This window comes from Octopus sinensis, linkage group LG3 (genome assembly GCF_006345805.1).
Source record: "Octopus sinensis linkage group LG3, ASM634580v1, whole genome shotgun sequence".
Taxonomy (NCBI): domain Eukaryota; kingdom Metazoa; phylum Mollusca; class Cephalopoda; order Octopoda; family Octopodidae; genus Octopus; species Octopus sinensis.
Genome location: NC_042999.1, coordinates 102779404 through 102803133, shown reverse-complemented (window position 1 = coordinate 102803133; position 23730 = coordinate 102779404). Strand labels below are relative to the sequence as shown.

General features: G+C 43.3%; 1 protein-coding gene and 1 long non-coding RNA gene across 2 annotated transcripts in view; one reads left to right on the top strand and one right to left on the bottom strand.

The window, feature by feature from the left end:
• Window positions 1-23730, bottom strand: part of LOC115209512 (aquaporin-9-like) — a 200740-nt gene that overhangs the window by 118273 nt on the left and 58737 nt on the right. The gene's annotated exons all lie outside the window — the stretch shown is intronic.
• Window positions 413-13475, top strand: LOC118762532. The gene is made up of 3 exons (XR_004998288.1): window positions 413-516; window positions 4309-4313; window positions 13464-13475. It is a non-coding gene; the product is annotated as an uncharacterized LOC118762532 (long non-coding RNA).

The following is a 23730-nucleotide window of genomic DNA, read 5'->3' as shown; positions in this document are numbered from 1 at the left end:
TAAGCCAACCTGTTGCGAAAAATGGAAATGGATACACCAATCTCCTACTCACCTGTGTCAGGTGAAGAAAATAGTTCACTAGCGGTAACACCGGAAAAACAAAACAGTGGTAGAGGAAGACCGGTGGAGAGGCCAGAGCTTGACAATGGCAATTCAAGCCGAGGTGACTACACTCGAGGAAATCCCAGAAGCCATAAATGTTGGCGGAGGAGAGCGACTCATAGTCCACGTGGAAGGCAGAAAGCCGAGATGCTTCAACTGCGGGTTGAAGGGACATATCAGGGCCGAGTGCCAACCAAAAGAGAAGGAAAGAAGGGAAGAAGCACCGGAAGAGACAGCAACGGTCGACTCGGAACTGGTACGGACCGGGGGAATCCGACTGTCTAATTAAAACAGAGAATCCGTAGCCGGCCGAGCCGCACAGACGAGATGTGATTTCTGCCCAGTGCTCTGAATGTCAAAGTGAAGAAATTCAACCAAGTGCGGGTAAACGGCGGGAGTAACTATGACTCTCTTGTGGGGCCCGTTTCTCTCTCTTGTGGGGCCTGTTTCTTATGATCTCTTTTGAGGTGGATGCTTTAACAGGTAGGTCTGGTATGTTATGACCTGGTATGTTATGACCTGTCGGGATTCAGTGGGCTTTGCACTGCCAGGCTTCACCCTTTTGGACACTACCTTGGCGTAGTAAGAGAGCTTACGTCCATGTGGGGTCGATGCCGGATATGCTTTGCGCAATGCCGGATAAAAACCTCGCATTGGACAAACTAAACGTGTCCTTCCTTCTCCAAAGCGGTTCCAATTTAGTTTGGTGGGGAGCTAGCGGATTTTGGGCGATTCTGATAGGGGGGTGCATGCCTCCCTGCTAGTTTAGTTGAGCGGCCGCTGGCCGAACCCTCGGAGTCCTTGTTGGTCATTAGTGACCCGGTTAGTTCTCTTGTTTGCGTGTGATGGATAGTGGGCGGTTCTCCCTTGGGGACAATAAAGTGAAGTTTGCGGCTCTTTTATGGAGCCAGTGAGTTGTCTTGGGCTTATGTAGGGCCGGGGTTTCTGGTTGATTCCCGTGTGGGGGATCGCCGGTTCCTCCTGTGCTGGTGTGGAGGGGCCTGTGAGCTAGGTACCCAGCGGCGGTGTTATAGAATAGAGCCCTTCACGGGCTGTAGATGGGGGACTGTCCGGCTCTTACAGTCGAGCAGTTGTCTTGTAGCAGTACAGAGTGAAGGCCCTTTCTCTTGCCTCAATTTTGGGGGTGACTACCATAGGGATGGGCGCCCTTTTGATGTTAATGGTCTAGCCGGTTGTTGTGACGAGGGAATTTAGCCGTGTCTTCTATATTTGCCCTTGAGTGTGGTTTATCGCTTCACACACCGGTTGAGGTTTCCTTAATAGGACTTATCTTAGAACTTATCTTAGGGTGGCTCGTTCTTGTTCACCGCTTCAGGTCTGGGGTGGATACACTCACGGGCCCCGCTTAGCCTAGACAAGTCCCCCAGGAATTTCCTGGGGGTAATAGTTCTCGGGGGGGGGGCTGCTTGCTGTTTGTCTCCGGACTTGAGTGGGTGGCCGTAAGGTCTTTGAGATTAGGTTAGTGGCTTAGCTTGTTTTTCTTGGTAGGGCTGGTAATGCGCCTCCTTTAAGTTCTACTTTATCGTTTCGGCCATGATCCCTAGTTAAATGCCGCTAAGAATAGTGACATGTATTCCAATACTAATAAGTTAAGAAACATACGGCAGCTAGGCGCCGCCAAACTGGTGGCCTGTGGGTCCGGGATGGGGCCCACACGTCAGGCTGACTGCATTACCCAAATGCGGTCGGCCGAATTACGACCCTCCCTTGCACGGGACAACGAGTCATCTCCGGTGCAAGTAAGATCAAGTGGCTCGATAGGCTTTGACAAGACTAGTGTCGGGCGCTTAACTTTGCGTCCGACACTGAAGTATTATAAAAATAGGAAAAATATATTTAGATTAGAATTTAAGGACCATTCCCTGATAGTGAGAGGAGATCAACTCCCACTGGACCTAGCACATGACCCCATCGATGAAGTCCGGTCTTCTGATCTAGAGACGGACCGAGATAGGGTCGCTAGGGACCTCCCCATTCATTCTCTTAATTTAGAAATGGATCGAGTGAAGGTAGTGGGGGTATCAAGCCCCACTCCAGTTGGGGGTGAATTCTCACTTACAATTCCCTGCGCGTCATGCCCCATAGCCTGTCCGCTATGTCCTCTGCGCTACTCCTCCCCCATGCTTGAGGGGAGCATGTTATTTGTAGACATGGTATTAGGCCTACAAGTGCATTAAATGTGATAGGGAAAGCGGACACCTCCATTCTATGAGATGTCACGCAGGTAGATGCGATGGCAGTGCATTTAGAGCACCTGCCCCTAGTCCAGCTCTAGCCTCCCTTGATTGTGACCACTGCAGCCGTTCTTTTTTGACGGCTATAGGTCGATTGCAGCACGTTCGGCATAAGCATCCTGTAGTGGCGAATGCCCGCAGGATTGCTGCTCGCTTAGAGCAAATTGCGAAGAAACGTGCCGATCGGGCAGCCGCTGCTGAGGCAATAGGCCAAAGACGCAGGGGCTGTTGGTCCGACGAGGAGGTAGCGGTCCTCGTTGAAAAGGAGTCGGAGCTGAAGAAGACAGGGGTAAAGCGGATCAATGCTGCCATTGCACGATTCTTACCGGGCAAAACAGCCAAACAGGTGGGATCGAAAAGGGCTGATCTGGCCAAAAGGGCTCGCAAGAGTCATCAAGGGTCAGAACAGTCCTTGACCAGCTCCCAATCACAAATCGGGGGAGAACCCCAGTCTAGTATTGACTGGAAGGATCCCTTCCTCGATTCTGCATGCCCCGGGCATACCCGCTGGTCTGCAGTCTTCTCCGAGGCCCTATTGGAACTCGTGGAGGACGGGACAACGGTTGCTTGGGGCTCATTTGAGAAAACTATAGCGGACTGGGTGGAGCATTATAAATCGCGTAGAGTTGTTAACACCAACAGGAGAAACTTAGTTAGTGATAGGATTAACAGAGAAAACAAGAATAATACTAGACTTAGGCGTCGGGATAAGCGTCAAGCTTATGCCCGACATCAGGACTTATTTAGAAAGAATAGGAAGAAGCTCCTTGCTGTTGTGTTAGGTGAAAACAGGAGCAGGAATGCCCTATTCCAATCTATGCGATAGAGGAATTTTATAAAGGGAGGCTTTCTGCTCCAGGCCCTGAGGTTGATCTGAAGAACTACCCCTCCTCCTCCCAGGTTGAGAGCGACTCCATTTTGAGTCCGTTCTCCGTGGAGGAGATTAAGATAAGTAGACGTAAGATGAAGATCTCCTCAGCGGCGGGTCCAGACGGTATCACCATAGGTGAAATTAAAGCGATGGACCCAGCTGTTCTAACTAATATATGCAACTGCATGTTGCTGGCGGGTAAAGTACCCGAGATCCTGAAGCGGGGTAAGTCGATTCTCATACCCAAGAGATCAGACGACCCATACGATCTTGCAAATTGGCGACCAATCACGATATGCTCTGCGGTTTATCGTTTATTTTCAAAGATGGTCGCCAAACGCATGCTTCAGGTAACTCCCCTGAATCCAAGTCAACGTGACTTTATTCGCGCGGACGGCTGCAGTGAGAATTAATTTCTCCTGCGACAGCTCGTCACTCGCGCGATGGGGAGGCCAGCACGGCTGAGAATACCGCGGCTGGAGGTTGCCTTCTTAGATCTCTCCAAGGCCTTCGACACAGTCTCGCACTCCTTGGTGTATGCGGGACTGCGGAGACTTGGGTTCCACGAACACGTTTTAGCGCTCGTGGAGGGGATCTACGAAGGTAGCACTACCAGATTCTCAGTTGATGGGCAACTAAGTGAACCTATTGAGATTCGTCGGGGTGTTAGACAGGGGGACGCGCTCTCGCCGATCCTCTTTAACATTGCAACTGACCCACTGCTAGATGTGTTATCCGGCTGTGGGGATTTGCATGTTGAGGGGATCCGGGTGGATGGAATCGCGTACGCTGACGACATGGCCCTAGTTGCGAAATCGCGTGAGGGGCTCCAGGCTCTTATGGATAGATGCCTGGAGTTCTATAGCGCGGTTGGACTGGGGCTTAATGTCGGCAAGTGTGCGTGGTTCTCCATTCGCGGCTGGGGGCAAGTCCTACCTCGTCAATGATGGCACCCCGCCGATGATTAATGGGATCACTATTAAAAAGGTAGAACCAGGGGATAAGGTATTTTATCTTGGTGTTAGCATCCCCACGTGGACTTCAATTTCGAGTCGGGAGTTTGACTTAAACTCAGTGGAGCAGGTGTCACTGGACATTGATAAAATGTGCAGGGCTCCGCTGAAACCCCGACAAAAATTCCTCTTGCTTCAACGTTATTACCTGCCTAGATTTTTTTATGGTCTGGTGCAGGCGTTGCCGTCAAGGGGGATATTAGAGAGGCTTGACACGGCCATCCGCGTGGGGGCCAAGAGAATGCTGCATCTCCCCTACTCTACCTCATCTTCCTTCCTATGTAGCAGCCGGCGAGATGAAGGATTAAGTCTCCACCAAATGGTGAGACTGATACCAAAGTCAGTCATTCGCCGTAACCTTCGCCTACTAATGTCTGAATATGTCTCTGTAAGAAAGGTTGCTGATTCTGCAGGATTAGCCGAACAGAACCAGCAACTAATAGTTTCCTTCGACTTGCCTTTACTTCCTGCGGACGCGGCCAAATACGACCCTGACATCCGGCTGGTGCACTCCCATCGATGGGCGGCCCAGCCGGTGCAGGGAGTGTGTGCGGCGGCTTACCGTGGGGATGTTATAGGCAATAGTTGGATAAGTAGGCCGGGTAGGATCACGGAAGGGAGCTTCTTGAGTTTACTCAAGATGCGCTCCAACGTTTACCCTACCCGTGAAACTGACACGTGGACTCCGTGGCGACTCCACGTGTCCGAGATGTAGATTAGGAGCAGAGACCATTTCTCACAGTGGAGTCTGTGGTGCTCTTAAAGGGCCACGACTCGCCAGGCATAACAAAATATGCGACCTGGTGGCGAAGGAAGCTGTAGACCATGGTTGGAGTGTCAGTGTAGAGCCGTCATATATTATAAACGGCTCTAGGCTGATACCTGACCTGGTCTTTAGTCGTCCGGAAAAGGTGGTTGTCGTCGATGTGACTATCAGATTGGAGCAGGGGGACGCCTTGAAAGAGGCTGCCCTCGAGAAAATGCACAAGTACCGTCCACTTGAACAATTGCTGTTGCAGGAGTTTAATTGGCCGGTGGAGGTGCATGGACTCCCAATCGGTGCCTGTGGTGCCTGGTGCAGGCCAGCGAGTCTTGCACTAGATGCCTTGGGCATAAAAGATAAATCATTTCAACGACTCCTCAGCCGGACTTCCTTAATTTGTACATATATGTTGAGGGATTAGCCCTCACATATAAGCCTATTTCCTCACCGACCCCAACATAACACCCCCTCAGTGAAGTCCTAAAGTGGTTTTTTTTTTTCTTTTGGACTGAGAGGCTGGTTTGTTGGTGACCCTGCAGTGTTTTTTTTTTTTTACCTTACTTTACTTTTACTGCGAGGGGTAGCTAGGCGTTAAGGCCTAGCTTCGGTGGGGTTGAGTCCTATTGAGAAAATCTTTTCATCAATAAAAATAACACCGGACATGACTAAGCCCTGCCTCGTGAGGAAAATAGTGAATTTTAGTTTCTTTTAGTAATATGATTTTTTTCGTCACTATTCTTTTTTTAAACGGGGAGAAGGGTACTGGCTGTGAAGATAGTGGGACCACCCAGAGAATTTACATAGTCAGGCGGTTGCCTGGTTTCAGTATAGTGTGAAGGCCCTTTCTCTTGCCTCCATTTTGGGGGTGACTACCATAGGGATGGGCGCCCTTTTGATGTTAATGGTCTAGCCGGTTGTTGTGAATGGGAAATTTAGCCGTATCCTCTTTATTTGCCCTTAGTGTGGATTTAGCGCCTCACACGCCGGTTGAGGTTTCCTTAGTAGGACTATTGTCATAGGGTGGCTCGTTCTTGGGCACCACTTTAGGTCTGGGGTGGATACACTCACAGGCCCTGCTTAGTCTAGACGAGTCCCCCAGGATATTCCTGGGGGAAATAGTTCCCGGGTGGGGCTGCTTGCTGTTTGTCCTCAGACTCGAGTGGGTGGCCGTGAGGTCTTTAGGATTAGGTTTAGTAGTTTAGCTTGCCTCTCTCGGTGGGGCTGGTAGTGCGCCTCCTTTAAGTTCTACTTTATCGTTTCGGTCATGATCCCTAGGAAAATGCCGCAAAGAATAGTAATGTTTTCAATAACTAATAAGGTAAAAAACATACGGCAACCAGGCGCCGACAAACTGGTGGCCTGTGGGTTCGGGATGGGGCCCACAAGTCAGGCTGACCGCAATACCCAAATGCGGTCGGCCTAACTATGACCCTCCCTTGCATGGGACAATGAGTCATCTCCGGTGCAAGTAAGATCTAGTGACTCAATAGGATCTGACAAGACCAGTGTCGGGCGCTTAACTTTGCGTCCGACACTGAAGTACTACAAAAACAAGAAGAATATCTTTAGATTAGAGTATAGTAACTATTCCTTGATGGTGAGAGGCGATCAACTCCCACTGGACCTAGCACATGACCCCATCGATGAAGTCCGGTCTTCTGAATTAGAGACGGACCGAGATAGGGACCTCCCCGATGACATTCGGTTTCTTAATTTAGAAATGGATCGAGTGGAGGTAGTGGGGGTATCAAGCCCCACTCCAGTTGGGAGCGAATTTTCGCTTACAATTCCCTGCGTGTCATGCTCCATAGCCTGTCCGCTATGTCCTCTGCGCTTCTCCTCCCCCATGATTGGGGGGAGCACTTAATATGTAGACATGGCATTAAGCCTGTATACAAATGCAGTAAATGTGATAGGGAAAGCGGGTACCTCCACTCTATGAGGTGTCACGCAGGTCTGTGCGATGGTAGTGCATTTAGAGCGCCTGCCCCTAGTCCAGCTCTAGCCTCCCTTGATTGTGACCGCTGCAGCCTTTCTTTTTTGACGGTTATAGGTCGATCGCAGCACGTTCGGCATAAGCATCCTGTAGTGGCAAATGCCCGCAGGATTGCTGCTCGCTTAGAGCAAATTGCGAAAAAACGTGCCGATCGGGCAGCCGCTGCTGAGGCAATAGGCCAAAGACGCAGGGGCTGTTGGTCCGACGAGGAGGTAGCGGTCCTCGTTGAAAAGGAGTCGGAGCTGAAGAAGACAGGGGTAAAGCGGATCAATGCTGCCATTGCACGATTCTTACCGGGAAAAACAGCCAAACAGGTAGGATCGAAAAGGGCTGACCTGGCCAAAAAGGCTCGTACGAGTCATCAAGGGTCAGAGCAGTCCTTGACCAATTCCCAATCACAAATCGGGGGAGAACCCCAGTCTAGTATTGACTGGAAGGATCGCTGCCTCGATGCTGCATGTCCCGGGCATACCCGTTGGTCTGCAGTCTTCTCCGAGGCCCTATTGGAACTCGTGGAGGACGGGACCGCGGCTGCTTGGGGCTCATTTGAGAAAACTGTAGAGGACTGGGTGGAGCAATATGAATCGCGTAGAGAAGTAACCACCAACAGGAGGAATCTAGTTAGTGATAGTAATAATAACAATAATAGAAACACTAGACTTAGGCGACGGGATAAGCGTCATGCTTACGCCCGCCATCAAGATCTATTTAAAAAGAATAGGAAGAAGCTCCTTGCAGTTGTATTAGGTGAAAACAGGGAGCAGGAATGCCCTATTCCAATCTATGCGATAGAGGAGTTTTATAAAGGGAGGCTTTCTGCTCCAGGCCCTGAGGTTGATCTGAAGAACTACCCCTCCTCCTCCCAGGTTGAGAGCGACTCCATTTTGAGTCCGTTCTCCGTGGAGGAGATTAAGATAAGTAGACGTCAGATGAAGATCTCCTCAGCGGCGGGTCCAGACGGTATCACCATAGGTGAAATTAAAGCGATGGACCCAGCTGTTCTAGCAAATATATGCAACTGCATGTTGCTGGCGGGTAAGATACCCGATATCCTGAAGCGGGGTAAGTCGATTCTCATACCCAAGAGATCAGACGACCCATACGATCTTGCAAATTGGCGACCAATCACGATATGTTCTGCGGTATATCGTTTATTTTCAAAGATGGTCGCCAAACGCATGCTTCAGGTAACTCCCCTGAATCCAAGCGAAATCGCGCGATGGTCTCCAGGCTCTTATAGACAGATGCTTGGAGTTCTAACGCGCGGTTGGACTGGGGCTTAATGTCGGTAAGTGTGCGTGGTTCTCTATCTGCGGCTGGGGCAAGTCCTACCTCGTCAATGAGAACACCCCGCCGAATATCGATGGTGTCACTATTAAAAGGTAGAACCGGGAGAGAGAGAGAGAGTATGTTATCTATGTGTAAACATCCCTAAGTGGACTTCGATCTCAAGTCGGTAGTTTGGTTTAGATTCAGTGGTGCAGGTGTCCCTGGACATAAATAAAATGTGCAGGGCTCCGCTGAAACCCCGACAAAAATTCCTCTTGCTCCAGCAATATTACCTGCCTAGACTTTTTTATAGTCTAGTGCAGGTACTGCCGCCAAGAGGAATACTTGAGAGGCTTGACACGGCCATCCGCGTGGGGGCTAGAAGAATGCTTCATCTCCCCGAGTCTACGTCATCTTCCTTCTTATATAGCAGCCGGCGGACGGAGGGTTAAGTCTTCACCAGATGGTGAGACTGATACCAAAATCCGTCGTCCGCCGAAACCTTTGCTTGCTGACGTCGGAATATGTCTCTGTGAGAAAGGTTGCTGATTCTGCAGGATTAGCCGAACAGAACCAGCAACTGATAGTATCTTACGATTTACTTTGCTACCTGCGGGCGGTTTCAGCTAGCAGATCGTTACAGACTTGACCATCCGGACGTCCCAGAGTGGACCTGGATTAGTGGCGACAGATGGTTCAAATCTTACTTAGATAGGATAGTTATAAGAGCAAAAGATAAGGCTAGCTTAAGTTGTCCACAGCTTGTTCAGGCGTCCTACACTTACCATAGAATGGTTAAGTGTAGACTGGAGATAGTGCGCTTAAGAGAGGACCCGGCTACTGGAAGCTTAAAAAAGAGAGATACAAACCGAATAGTAAAACAATATATAAACTGAACAGTAGAAAAGATACAAACTGAACAGTAAAATGCAACTTTCTACTTTGGTGGGTAGAAAGTCATTTTCATCGTCATTATATACAGAGAATGTTGAAAGAAGGCCACGTAAAGGAAAATACGAAAGAACGTATATGAGATACGAGAAAAGCGTAGAAATTGAAAAATTGATAGCAAGAATGAAAGGAGTTATCAGAGTGAAACTTGCAGATAAAGAGGAGAATCGAAACAAGAAAGCAGTATTATTAGATGATGAAAAAGCAGCCAGACTGAGACATTCGAAAGTAGGATAGAGAATACAGCATTATGGGTTCGATTCAACGTATTGGCACCTGTGATATATATATTTTTTAATATTTTTAAATACCTACGTGTTTTATATAGGTTATATGCTTGTGTTTTCACTTGTAAATTTTTATTCCTTTATATCACATCGTGTGAATTTATAATTCACTGTCTTATATCATATCGACGTTCTTTATATCTATTTATGTGTTTATATATTTTTAAAATGCCAACGTATTTTTAAATATTTGCATGCTTGTATGTTTTTAATACTACTATTATTTCGAACTTTATTTTGCTTTATTAATGCCGAAGAAAGTACACATATATACTGAATATTCTGCTGGATAATAGGTCATGTTCCTCTAGTTTCCCGTTCCCATTGCCTCCATTTAAATTATAAATTGGAACTTAGCTCAATTTGAGCACTTCGATTCTAGCCTGTTTCTGAGTATTGTTAACGTTAACAATCTATATAAAATAGTATAATTTATAACTATACACATATATGTATGTGTGCGTATTATAATGTCTCCTTGCCTTGACGGTTTTAAACGTCACTCTTATTTTAAAGAGTTACTTCCCTTGCAAACATGTTTATTAAGTTGTTTCCCTTCACACTAACGCTTTTTTTTTTTACATGAAGTAACTGTATGAAGTTGGCTGTGTTGTACCAGAGTGGCAGACACACGTTTTATTTCACAGGTGATAAGCAATAACATTGTTGGCTACATGCTTCCAACGAGCTAATTGCTGGTTTATTGTATTTCCAGCACTGAAAATCAAGAGAGAGTTTCTGTAATTCAATGCAAAACAAATTATTTGGAAGGACAGTTTATGACGTAGTTTTTTTTTTTTCAGTTCTCTTACAAAGTTACATAATTTTACTTCTCAACAAACTTCCAAAGAGTTTTCGACAACCAAATTCTACCTACAAAGAATTGATCTACCCGACGCTCTGGTAGATTACACATGCCCAAACTGCCTAGTAATGGGATCACGCCAAAACCGCATAGTTACAAAGCAATTTTAACTATATGGTCATGCATTTTTAAGCAGCTTTTCTAAAAATATCTGCGACGTAATAACTGCTTTTTGATGCACGTGCTACACCTATTGTACATTTTATGCATTCAACCATTAGATACTGCTGGATTGCTCTATTAAAATATCGACAATCCCAACAGATCGTATATCGGAGTAAAAAAAAAGAAAAATTTATGCCCATACCCCAATGAAAGTGAAATTCTCATCTTAAACAGAGAAAAGGGTATCTGCGGCGAACTATTGCAAAATTGTAGATTTTGATGAACGGCGTCTATAAATATCTATGTCCAACACTTGATCAAGAAATAAGAGGCATACTGTCTTGAATGGATATAAATTAGATTATGTAATCCCAAAACTCTTTCATCACTGGTTTGCTTAATGAGAACTGGCCTTGGATTAAACAAGAATCAAACTATACACCCTCCACAAACATACACAAGTGTACAGATGTAACATGTTTTTCACGGTTCCAAGCAATCAGCATTTTAATTTTTTTTTTTTTACTCAAAAGCTACAAAAGAGAACACATTAACCCTTTCGTTACTATATTTCTGACCAAAATACACCCCTTATGTGTTTCAATTAATTTCTAACGTAATCATAAATTTAGTCTGGTTTCATTAAACAACTATAACTTTTTTATTCATCAATATATTAACATGAATTTTGGAAGATAATTTAATGAAATGTTCTCAACCAATTCTATACTATAATTTTTGTCACAAAGTGACTAATTGCAGGTAGATACAGGTAAATTCAACAATATATAAAATTATTAAAATTTTGTTCAAACATCGCTATAGAAAATGGGTTATTAGCTAATATTCAATTGGGTATACAACAAAATTTTACGATAGAATTTGTTATTCTGGGTAACTTTCTGATACCCATAATAATATTTATGGCAAAATAGGCCTTAATTTCATTTAAGGTTGTGGGAAACCACTAACTATCCTTTCTTTCGCTTTGTTTACGTTTAGCGTAACGGTTCGTTTCCGCCGTAATGATTTCAAATAGGCTCATTCGAAAAAGGGCGGTTTGGTAACGAAAGGGTTAAACTAATACTTTATTAGATTAATGGTCATTAATGTTCATTTGAGATGTAGCTGAAGTGAAATAAATTAAATAATAGTTTTTATAGTTACTTTCCATACTCTCTAGCTTTACATTATTCTTAATGATATCTCTTGCTTTATCTCATACCATTTATCCCAAGAAATTACTGACTGTATGAAAAATGCAATCCAGTAAACAGCACACAAGTCATAAAAATTGTGTGCTTCATACTTGTCCATATGTTGTGAAACAGTTTCAGCTTTTTCCGCCATTGTTTTAATAGGGAAAACACATTTAAGCTTGCTCAGACAGGTTAGCGACTAAACATTCCGAAAATACTTATACTCTGTATATCTCAAACACATGGATATAGCTGTCGAATTTGCTCTATCAACTTTCCGAATATATCGTCCTTAAATTCATAGCGCCACATGAATTCGATGAGATGGGTCTGAAGTAAATTTCTGGCTGTTCCACATTCTCTTCTATTTCGATTCTTTACGTGTTTCCATAAACATTCTATGTGGTTGGTTGTGGCAAATGTTACCGGATCAACAAAATTTATTGAATGATTCACGGTCAAATGTCTGTATCCTCGCTGACTGAGTGTATTATACGAACGCCAAAGGTCGGAAATTATGGTTGTACCAGGCAATATACGCTCTCGTATAATTTGTAAAAGAGTGTCCGCTGTCCGATCTTCCACTGCCACTAAAATACATCTTCTGGTATCTCTTTCTAAAGCACCAAACACCCACTGCGTTTTAACCCGATGGCCAACATTATATTTTCTCCTAACAAACGCGGTTTCGTCTATCTCTACGATTCTGTTGGGTCCTCCCAGCTTAATATTCTGTGCAACATAATATTCTGCACATATATCGCGGCAAAAATTCCTCCAATCTGTCACGGCTACATTTGCTAAATGACATTCCTGTCCTATTCCTTTTGCTAAATCTTCTTTGGCCCAGTAAAACAATATATCTATGATTTGTTGACACTTCAATTTACTATTTTCTAAAAATGTTCCTTTTCTAATTGACACGGATTTTCTACAAGGCCTTCCACACGACCATATTACTTCATCCGATATACTTTTTTTCGCTACTTCACTCATGCTACCTCCACACGATATACATATTTTCCGGGTATTCAAAAGGCCATGTCTCTTAAGCCAATTAATGCTATCTGCTGTTGTAGCCGTGGCCATGGTAATATCGCGGTGACTAATTCCTCTTAAACTTGGATATGCAAAAGCCATATTAAAAATTGTTTCGCACGTGTTGATAATCACACTGAAAGTTTCTAACTGAATAAATTTCAAAGTTTGAATTACGCACGTGGTGGTCAGTGGTCATTCTGATTGGTGTATGTAATCGCGGTGATGGTCATGGGGGTTCATTTGTGCAGATTTGGTGTGATTTCTTTTTTAAAAACAATAATGAATAATGCAAGAATATATTTATTTATAAAGTTTAAACAGAATAAGTATCACATTTATTTTTAAAATTAACTTCAAGCTTTTATAAACCTAGCGTGGTGGTACGTAAATAAACGGCGTAAATTAAAGCGTAAATAAACGAAAGTTTAAACATGACGACGTAAATACACGAAGTTGACGTCTGACGTCAGATTTTTCTACTTTCACTTCTGACATCCAAAGGCATGACAGTGTCCGAAAAATTTGAATTCACTGGACTCAAACTGGTCACAAGTAGTCACCTCTCCAACAAGAAGCGACAACACCTTGGACCTGCTCTTCACCACAACTCCTGAAGCGGTTATGAATTGCACTACGGAGGAACCTCTAGGCGACTCTGATCATGCTATGATCATCGCCAATCTGGCTCTTGCAGGCAACAACAAAAACCTGAACCATCTCCAATCTGCTTCCTTCGATTGGAAGAGAGCAGATTGGAACCTGTACCACACTGAACTACAGCACCCAAACTGGCGTGAATTCTACAACTCTGAAGATGTGAATACTATACTCCAGAGTATCCTGGACTCAATATGGGCAGCATGTGCAGCATCAGTGCCATGTAAACAGAAAAAGAAGAACCGCCCCAAAAGTGCAATTTGGGAAACTTCAGCGGTCCGACTTGCCAGGAAGGAACATCGAACTGCTGAACGGGAATACAAGTTGCATAAATCAGACACCAACAGGAAGAAGCGGAATAAATCTTCCAACCATCTCAAGCAAGTGACAAAAAAAGCAGTGCTTGAATTTGAACAGTGCATAGCAGCCAATCCTGACAGCAAGGTTTTCTGGAAATATGTGCATTCGAAGCAGAGACCTCACTCTCCAGTGGGCCCTCTTCGCAACCCTCACACAAACCAGATCACTGACGACCCCAAGGAATGCGCAGAACTCATTGCCGAGTGCTATGCAAACATATTCACTGTTGAAAATCAAAATGTACCATCTTCACAATCTCTAACAGCAAATTCCATAACAACTATGGAATTTACACCTGCAATGCTGCGACGTCACCTTCAAAATAAGCGCAACTATGCCCCCCCCCCCCGGTCTTGATGGAGTTACATACCTGCTTCTCAAACGTGGCAGGTACTTCCTTTTACACCAGCTCTCTATTTTCTTCCAGTACTGTCTCAACAATGGTGCTACTCCGGAACAGTGGAAAACTGCCAGTGTCATTCCTCTGTTCAAAAAGGGCGACCGCACATAACCTGTCAACTATCGCCCAGTCAGTCTCACTAGCTGTATTGCAAAACTGATGGAATCGTGTGTCAGAGAAACACTTTGGAACTTCTGGAGCTCACACAGTCTCATCCGACCCTCACAATATGGATTTGTCCCTAACTCCAGCTGCAGTGATCAGCTTGTCGAGTTCCTTGAGGACATTACTCAGATCACTGACAGTGGCTCATGGGTGGATGTTGTCTACCTTGACTTTGCTAAGGCTTTCAACTCTGTGCCACACAAAAGGCTTATGGTGAAACTCTCTGCAACGGGTGTGAGGGATGACCTTTTTAACTGGTTGAAATCCTTCATTCTCAACCGAAAGGAGGTAGTCACAGTTCTAGGACAGCATTCTACACCATATGAGATGTCATCGGGTGTACCGTCCTTGGTCCCGTCTTGTTTGGGGCATACATTAATGACATAGATGCAAATTTAAAGAATGCCACAGTATTAAAATATGCAGACGACATCAAGCTGTACCTTGAAATCAAGAGGACAGATCCTGTTGTCTACAGCTCTTTCCTGCAATCAGACCTGGACACAATGCAGCAATGGATCACAGACTGGCAACTGAAACTGGCTGTGGACAAGTGTACCACCATGCATTTTTGGGAGAAAAAACCCTGCGTCCACATACTCCCTCCACAACACTGATATCAAGAAATCCTTTTGCGAGCGTGACCTAGGAATCACTGTCAGCAGTGATTTGCGTTGGACAAAGCATATCTCTAAAATTGTCAAGAAGGCCGAGGGTGTCTTGGCATCACTCAGCAAGACTTTTGTTAGCCGCTCTCCAGCCATCTATTTAAAACTGTATACAGCTATGGTACGACCACACTTGGAATTCGCATCATTAGTTTGGAACCCCTATCTTGCTCAGAACATTGACCTCCTGGAATCTGTTCAGAGACGTGCAACCAAACGCATACCCTCCATCAGACACTTACCATATTCTGAGCGCCTTGTTTCCCTGGGCATGGATTCACTGAAGCTCCGGCGTCTGGCAACGGACTTGGTAAACGCCCACAAAGTTGTCAACCACCTCACCAATAACAACACTGAACACCGTTTTGATCTCCATGTGTCTAACACACGTGGACATGCCTACAAAGTCAGAAAACAACACAGCTCCCATGACTTTCGGAAACATTTCTTCACGCTCAGAGTTGCTAAAGCATGGAATAAACTGCCTGCGTCAGTTGTTGACTGCCATGACACTGCATCCTTTAAGGCCCTCATGCTTTCCGAAATCCGTCGAAACTACACCTGATTATATATGCACTTTAGATGAGTTGTAGTGCACCTGAGCACTGTACACAATGTTTATTATTATTATTATTATTATTATATGAATAACATAACTTCCTGTATAACACAGTAGATCTAGGCAATTCAGCCCCGTGCAAACTGATAAATATAGTCTAATCTAAGCAATGCTCATAAACTAACCTGTATCGTGTGATTAAAAACAAAAATCATCCATTAGTTATTAGATGTAAAGCTACGAGTAGTGATAGAGGGAAGACCTCCCACCTGCCATCACTGTAGGAGGAGGGGACATATAAAAGCGAATTGCCCCCAAATTAATAACCAAATGCCTGAAGAGGAAAACCAAAATGAGAAGAACAACGACATCGAAAACACAGAAACAACACATCCAATCGAAGAATTCCAGGAAGTTCCAAGCAGGAAGAGGAAGCAGTCAAAAAACTCACCTCCAAAAACGTCAAAAAAAAAAAAAAAAAAAAAAAAAAAAAAAGAGAAAAAGTAGGAAATCGAACAAGACATTATTCAACATGCAGAAAACACAGACAGACAGAACACCCATCTCACCTCTGCAGACACCCCATAAAAAAAAAAAAAAATCACTGCAAACAATCCCGCTTCTCCCAGTAGGTATACAGACAAATAGACACACAAACAGACATATTTAATCGACAAACCTCTCTAGACATATATTATGACCTATATGAAGAGCTCGGCCATTGAGAAAAAGATAAATAAAATAAAAACAGCAATAAAAGTTAAAATACCAGAAGTGGAGTACCCACCCAGCAGACATGAAATGTGTCATTATTGACACAGAAAACTTTAAGAAATTAAAAGAAACATTTAGGAAAAAAATAGAACCAGAGGTGAGATTTGACACTACCTCCAGTAGTGGAATATGGTGACCTATATAATATGGTAAGTATTTGTTTTTATACCAAAATGATAAACAATGAAAGAAAATGCAGTCAAATGGTACTACTGAAAGTGGGGTTCAGTAGCCATTTCATCCTCATTCATTTAATAATTCATCCCATTCATTTGTCTATGTTTTATGTCCCCACATTGTGTTGTCCATCCTTGTGCCGTCCCTTCTATGTTGGGCCCTCAGTAGCCAATAAAGAAATATGTGTGTTATCAGCTCTGAACCTGCTTAAGAGGGGAAGTATCGAGTCTAGAAATTCCCCCTTTAAGGGGTGAATTGAACATTTTTGAAACATCTTGTGTAATTTATTTACACGTTTTTAAAACTGTGGGTTCCAGCCAAAACACAAACAACGTCCCCAATATCAACAAACTTAATGAGATGTACCAAGAAATGTTTCCCAGGAGGAAGTGAACACAGAAAAAAAACCCAAAATATACGTTAAACACGAAGAAGGACACCCAAATGTACAACAATGAACAAGAATTTACTGACAAAGAAAATGAATTGAGCACAAACACTACCACAAAAAGGCAAGGCAACCCCACAACAGATCACAAATGGGAAGCAGTGGCTTAAAAAAAAGAAAAACACTTCCCTGATCCTTTCCGTCCCAAGACACACACCACAATACAAGCACAACCTTCCACACATGTTCACACACACTTGAACCGCATTCTCCAGAATCTGTCATCAACATCACGGCAATCAACACAAATAACACAACAAAACAAACGAAAATCCTCGCATATCACCTTTCAACGCCTCCTCCTCAGATAATAGCTACACTGAGGTGTCCGATTCTGAGCAGTCGGACACTTGGTGGGTCAACAGGAATGAAAGAAGGTTCGCAGAAGTGGCTAAAATATCAGGAAGTAATGTGGATTTTAAAGAGTGGAAGAAATACTCCAAAAATGATAAAAAGGGACGGAACAAAAGTGGAAGTAACTGTGTCAATAATTGATAAAATAACGAGATGTACTGTAGAGTATAAAACACACTCAGTGGCCGAAGGAAGAATTAAAGAGATGACGACAACCCAAGTGAAGGTACTAAGGCCCGTATGGAAGGATGGATATTATGTATTTAACAAGAGGCAGAAAATTTGGTACAATTAAAGTCCAATTTAATGATGTAGGCAGTGCAAATTTGAACTCGTCAAAAATATTAAAAAAACGAGGAAGTAGTGATGTTGCCAATATATGGGGGAAAGAATGCTATAAGGGTCAACGTAGAGGGAACCTCCCCCCCCGGATGTCGACGTAGCCTGAATAGTAGCCGCAGTATTGCTTGGTAACGAGGAAGAGATGGAGGTTCTCCAGGCCACCAAGACGGAAGCAAGGAACTAGAAAGGGCAATCCTTAAATATGGTGATATGGGAACCGAATGATGTAATAGAAGAGTTACCGGAAACAATAGTGCTTGGAGACACAACAAAGGTAGTCAGAGTAGAGGGCAGGATACCCAGGTGCTACAAGTGTGGTCAGAAAGGTCACATTAGAGCAAGCTGCCCTCTACAAGGAAAAGGAAGAACCGGCAAGGGAAAAGGAGAAAATAGTACCATCACCAACAGAATCAGAAGTAAGCGGAACAGAAGGCGAATGGGTGATACTAGGGAAGAAAAGGAAGAGAAAAAGGAAACCAGGTAAAATAAATACTGAAACCCACACCCTCTTCTTCACACCCGCTCCCTACAGACACTGAATCTACCCGTCCTTTCCAACATGAAAACAAACACAGTCAGACAAAAGTAATTCAACCTCCCCTTCTCCGGGAAAAAGAAGAAAGGAAACTATGTAATGATATATGATAACACAAATAAAAATTTGTGTGAAGAAATAAAAAATGTGGAAGGACATTAGAGCAGTGGACACTTGCAAGTTCGACAACGTGCAAGGGTGGCATTGCTGCCTGTTGTTGGATGAGAACCAAAGGCAGAAAATTTTTAAATTCATAAAAGGACTTACAGTATGGCAAGTCGATCTGGACATGCAAAATATGCCACGGAATATGAACTACACATTTCTACTGAAAGAGAACAGAGTAGATATTTTAGAAGGCTCCGGGTTCAAAAAGAAAAAAATGAACGGAGGTAAAAATGAAGTAACTCAGAGGTGGGGCTGAGGAAACTTCATTCCATTTCTCATCTTTATCTTATTATTGATTATAACATACACCAATCTTTTATTTGGTATGTGTTCCCACTTGTCTTTGTGTTGCCCCTTCTGTGTTTATTGCCAATGTGGGCAATAAAGATAAAGAGTTTTCGGGTGGATAAGTCTGTATTAAAACATAACAAAACCTATCTGGAGTATCACTTATCTTCTTTGCGAGTGAATGAAAAAAGTACAGCAAAGTGGCGTCGCCAATAGGATAAGAAAGACTATCCTTGCCGAGTGAACTTTTTACCTTCGATAATACAATTATTTGAAAGGTAACCAACCAGTTTTTCACACAAGCTTCTGTCCTCCTGTATTTCTAGTAACTGTTAAATTATTGTTTTGTCAAAAGTTTTGCGGAATATATTCCGTGAAACTTTTACAGTTCCTTTATCATAAAAGAATGCCTTCCATCTCATTCTTTTATTAAGACGTTGGTTTTCTGAAGTGAGGATAATAAGTATGTGTCTTTAGAAGGAATCTGTATATCTTTAAGTGATATTCCCAGATATTGCTTTTCCATGCTTAATAAATCCAGTATTAAGTGCTCTTTATATATAGAGCTCAATATATATCCTTAATTAAATATATTCTATGAGAATGTGTTATACTGAATTTAAAATGAGTGCTCTTTGTATAGAAGTGTCAAAGTATTAATATTATTAAAGTATTTAAACATTTAATACGAGCGATTATATATTGTGAAATGATAGCAGGAAAATCAATATCAAAAATTTTTTCACAAAGATTTTTTGTAAATATATAGTGTGACGGTTTAAAAGTTTAAGTATTTAACGCATCTTACGATCGTTTCGCAAAAGTATTGCCTTTATAATGAAATCCAAGATTGATAAACGTGGACAGGCAATAGTTCCGCTCATCAGAGATGGAGAGGGTGAAATTTGTATAATTAATCGAATGCTATTTTTAAAATATGAAAGAATATAGGAATAGGGTGTCTTTTTTTAAAAAATTAATAAGTTACTGGCTTTGATTTTCGTAGGTACACTTTTGTACAAAATGTTTGAAGTCTGTGTATGCATCCTTGGTAAATCCTCCGCAGTAATCCATAATAATTTTGTGCAATATGTATCCAGGATTTTATCTTGCATTCTATATGTGATGTATAGATGTATACAAGTATAAAGTGTACATAGATGTATAAAGTGGTCAAAGTATTACGTTTTATATTTATATTTGTAGAACTGGCTAGGGTTTCCTTGTGTATTTGGCTGTTGTGTCTTTCTGCAGATGTGTGTCTTGGACATATTGGGAATTGGGCACTCGCTTCCATCCAGATAGCGATGAAACGAGACCACTCTAATTCCAACGTTGGACGTATCACAAGCCAGTTTTAGAGGCTTGTCTGGGTCGAAATGTACAGGGATTTGATCTGATGAAAAACTTTTCAACTGTTCAGACACTACTTGTTCCTCATCTCCCCACTTCCAGGGAGTTGCCTTCTTTGTTGAGAGATAAAGTGGTTTGGCCGTAGTGGCCAGGTTTGGGATGAACTTCCCGTAGAACTGAACTGAAACAAACAAAGACTTTAAGCTTGAGACGTCTGCAGGAGGTGGCATTTTCACGATTGCTTCGACCTTGGATCCCTTCGCGAATCCTTTGGCCGATAAGGTGCAGCCAAGATATTCCAACAGGGTTGTGGGAACAGGCACTTTTTACAACGGCATCGGAGTCCTTTGTTGTTCAGACGTGAGAGCAAAGGACCCAGGTTGCTCAAGTGGTCATTGGCGCCTTGCCCGCTGACAAGCATATCGTCTTGGAAGACGGCACTCCAGGCAGATCACTGGTTAGGATCTCCTGGACGTTACCAGGCGCTGACCTGATTCCAAATGGGAGTCGTTGCTGCAGGAGTGCTCCATAGTGAGTGCTGAGGGCTAGACTTTGTTGACTCTCTGGTGCCAGTTTGATCTGGTTGTAGGTATCAGCAAGGTCAATCTTCGTGTAACCGTATCCACTTTCCAGCTTCTGCATCAGTTCCTATGGGGGTGGCATTGGATGACGGTGTTCCTCTAGTTGATCGTTGATACTGAGTAGTCACTACAGATTTGAAACTTGGGCTTCGGGGTGCTCGCACTATGTGCCTGGTACTCGTTGAACTGGATTTGCTTCAATACCTTCTTCGTAACCTTTGATCAGGTTATCATGAAGAGCGAACAGAACCACCGCAGCTTTCTATAGCAGGTTGGTAGAGGCCGGAAATGACAATGCCTTAGGAAGGACCTTGGGCCTCGATCGAAATCAGTTAGACAGCCTGTTCCGAAGGACGTTCGGGCCGAAGACATTGGATAACTTCCAGAAGTCTTTGACCTGGCAATGTTTCAGAGGAGCTTTACCCGTTCGGGATAAACTCACAAGGCATGGTTGGAGTGGACCATCGAACTGTCCAAGATGCGAGCGGGATCTGGAAACAGTCTCGCATGCTATTGTCCAGTGTCCGGAAGTTTCGGACGTGTGGGTATATGCAGAACACCTGTTGTCAGACGGAAGAAGAGTACAGCTATCGGCTGAGACAATTATAAAAATTGACTCGCCTAGCTTTTTGACAAGTGAAGGTAAGCATTGCTTTCTCAGTATAGTAGCAGTAGCGAAAGAGTGTATATGGAAGACCAGAATGAAAGTTGTAAAGACAGGCACCATGATCTCTGGCTCCGCCTTGGTGACCTTTTTCAGGTTCCACCTAAAAAGAAAAGTGGAGTTAGAGAAAAGGTGTCTGTCTGCGTGTGAGTTTGACAAAAGATGGAAACGTGTGGCACGATTGCTGCGAGTGAAAGGGGCCACATGAACACGCTGTAAGTTGGCTGCCGAGTTTCGGTGGGAAAAACAGGGCTCGTGGGGTCGGCAATCCTGGTGTTCCCACTTCATGTGTCGTTTTTATGTTGTGCTGTAAAAAATTTGTGTATCATTCGATTTCTTCGATTTTGTTTTCAATTTCATGTAATAATTTTTAAAGATCATTTATATGTAAATTTTCATCTGTGTCTCATGACCCCAAATCATGATGTGTTGTCCCCCTCTTCGTTAGCCCCTTGTGGGTAATAAAGAAATCACTTGTTCATCGATACTTCAGAAAACTTTTTTTCAAGTACGCGTGAGTTATTGATAATTTGTTGTTTGAATTTGCTGTTGAATTGTACGTTTTGTTATACGTTTTTTATACGACCTTGTTACACTGTTGTTGGGCTGTCGGCCGTTGGCTGTCTGTATTAAGACAGATAAAAGGAGATGGACCGCCCCTCCCTAATGGGAGAGATGGATGAAGAAAGACTTTTCGAAAGTCTATCGGAGGTATCGACCTCCGAGGGCGAGTTGATTGATACTGTAAAGAAAATAGACGTTAAGGTTGGTAAAACGTACGTGGGAGCAGCAAGAAAAACAGACGAAAAAGAGATAGACCTGGAAAAGTTACCAGGCTATCAAGCATATATGACGAAGGAGGGAGGCGAAGTGAAACTGTTACCGCCAGAAAAGCGTAGCGAATGGTTTGAAGAAAGAGTCATAAAATACAGAACATTCGTAAAAGATAACAAAAGAGTGGAAACAATAAAAATGGAAGACATAGAGGAGGCATTAAGAAGAGTGGAGGAGGAAATTGTGTTTGTAGCGAGAGATATGGAATACGGAACAATTATGGTACAGTTTGGAAGTAAAAGTATGGCAAGAAGAATGGCAGCTAAGGCGTTAAAGACAGAAAAGGTATATTTACTACCAACGTATATGAATAAGAGAACAACAAGGATAAGGGTGGAGGGGATAACCCCCCACATAGAAGGCGAATGGGTCACTGCAGCAGTTATAAAAGAGATAGAAGAGGAGGTAGACATCTTACAGGCTACTGTAAAGAGTGAGGGATGGCGTGAAAAGACGCTGGAAATGAGTGTTCAAGCGGAGGAGAGTGCAATTGAAGGAATAACAGATAACATTAACATGGGAAATATTGTCATGAGAGTATGGGTGGAGGGCAGAGCACCAAGGTGCTATAAGTGTGGCCTGAGGGGCCACATAAGAGCTTACTGCTCTCCCCCACCAAAGGAAATTGTTATGGAGACACAAAGAGAAGAAGAAAATAAAGAAGAACGGAATCCAGTGGAGTGTGAAACTACAGAAGAAGAGGCCCAGAACGAATGGGTAGAGGAAAGAAAAAAAAGAAAGAGGAGAAAGTTGAACAATATTGAACCCCAACACCACCCACACCCTCTGAGTCCCATCCTTCCCCTACAAACAGCAATTCCACCCACTCCCCGCCTACAAGAAAACCAAAACAAAATAATAATGCAGACACAAAATAAAAAAGATCCCAAACCCCATATTTTATGTTACGCAAAATGGGATGACGCTGAGGATGCGAAAAGAATCCTAGGTTCTGAATTATGGTATGAGAGAGAAGATGGGGGATATATGGTGATGCCAGAGGAACTAATAGACACAATTGTAACGCTGGGTGAAAGAGAGGGTGTAAAAGTGAGGAATATGATATTTTCGGATGAGAGGATAAAAGAATATGAAAGGATAGTTGAGAAAATGATGAGAAAAGAATGGTTTTTGATTGGAGAATGTGATGGGTAATGAAGGACAGGTAAGTGGTGCTGGCAGATGGGGCCGTTAGCATCACTTTCATATTATCATTTTCATTTAAAAATTCATTTTCCATAATTTTAATTGTTATGTTCTATGTCCCCAATGTTTTGTAGTGTCTCCTCTATGTCGCCCTAGTGGGTAGTAAATAAATACGATACTTCAGAAAACTGTTTATTGTGAGTTGCTTATTTGTTGATTGTTGAATTTGTTATTGTTGAACGTTTTGGTGTGCGGTTTTTAGTTCTTGTCTGTCTGTGTTGAGACGGATAGGGAGAAAATGGACTGCCCCTCCCTAACGGGAGGGATGGCCAGACAAAGGTTGTTTGAAAGTTTGTCAGAACTGTCGACGTCCGAAGAGGAACTGGAAAAGGTAGTGATGAAAATGGATGAAAGACTAGGTAATACATATGCAGGAGTGACAAAGAAGAAGTCGGGAGAAAGAGAGATAAACTTGGTCAAGCTGCCAGGCTTCCAGGAATTTATGGAAAAGGAAGACGGTGAAGTTGAACTGTCACCACC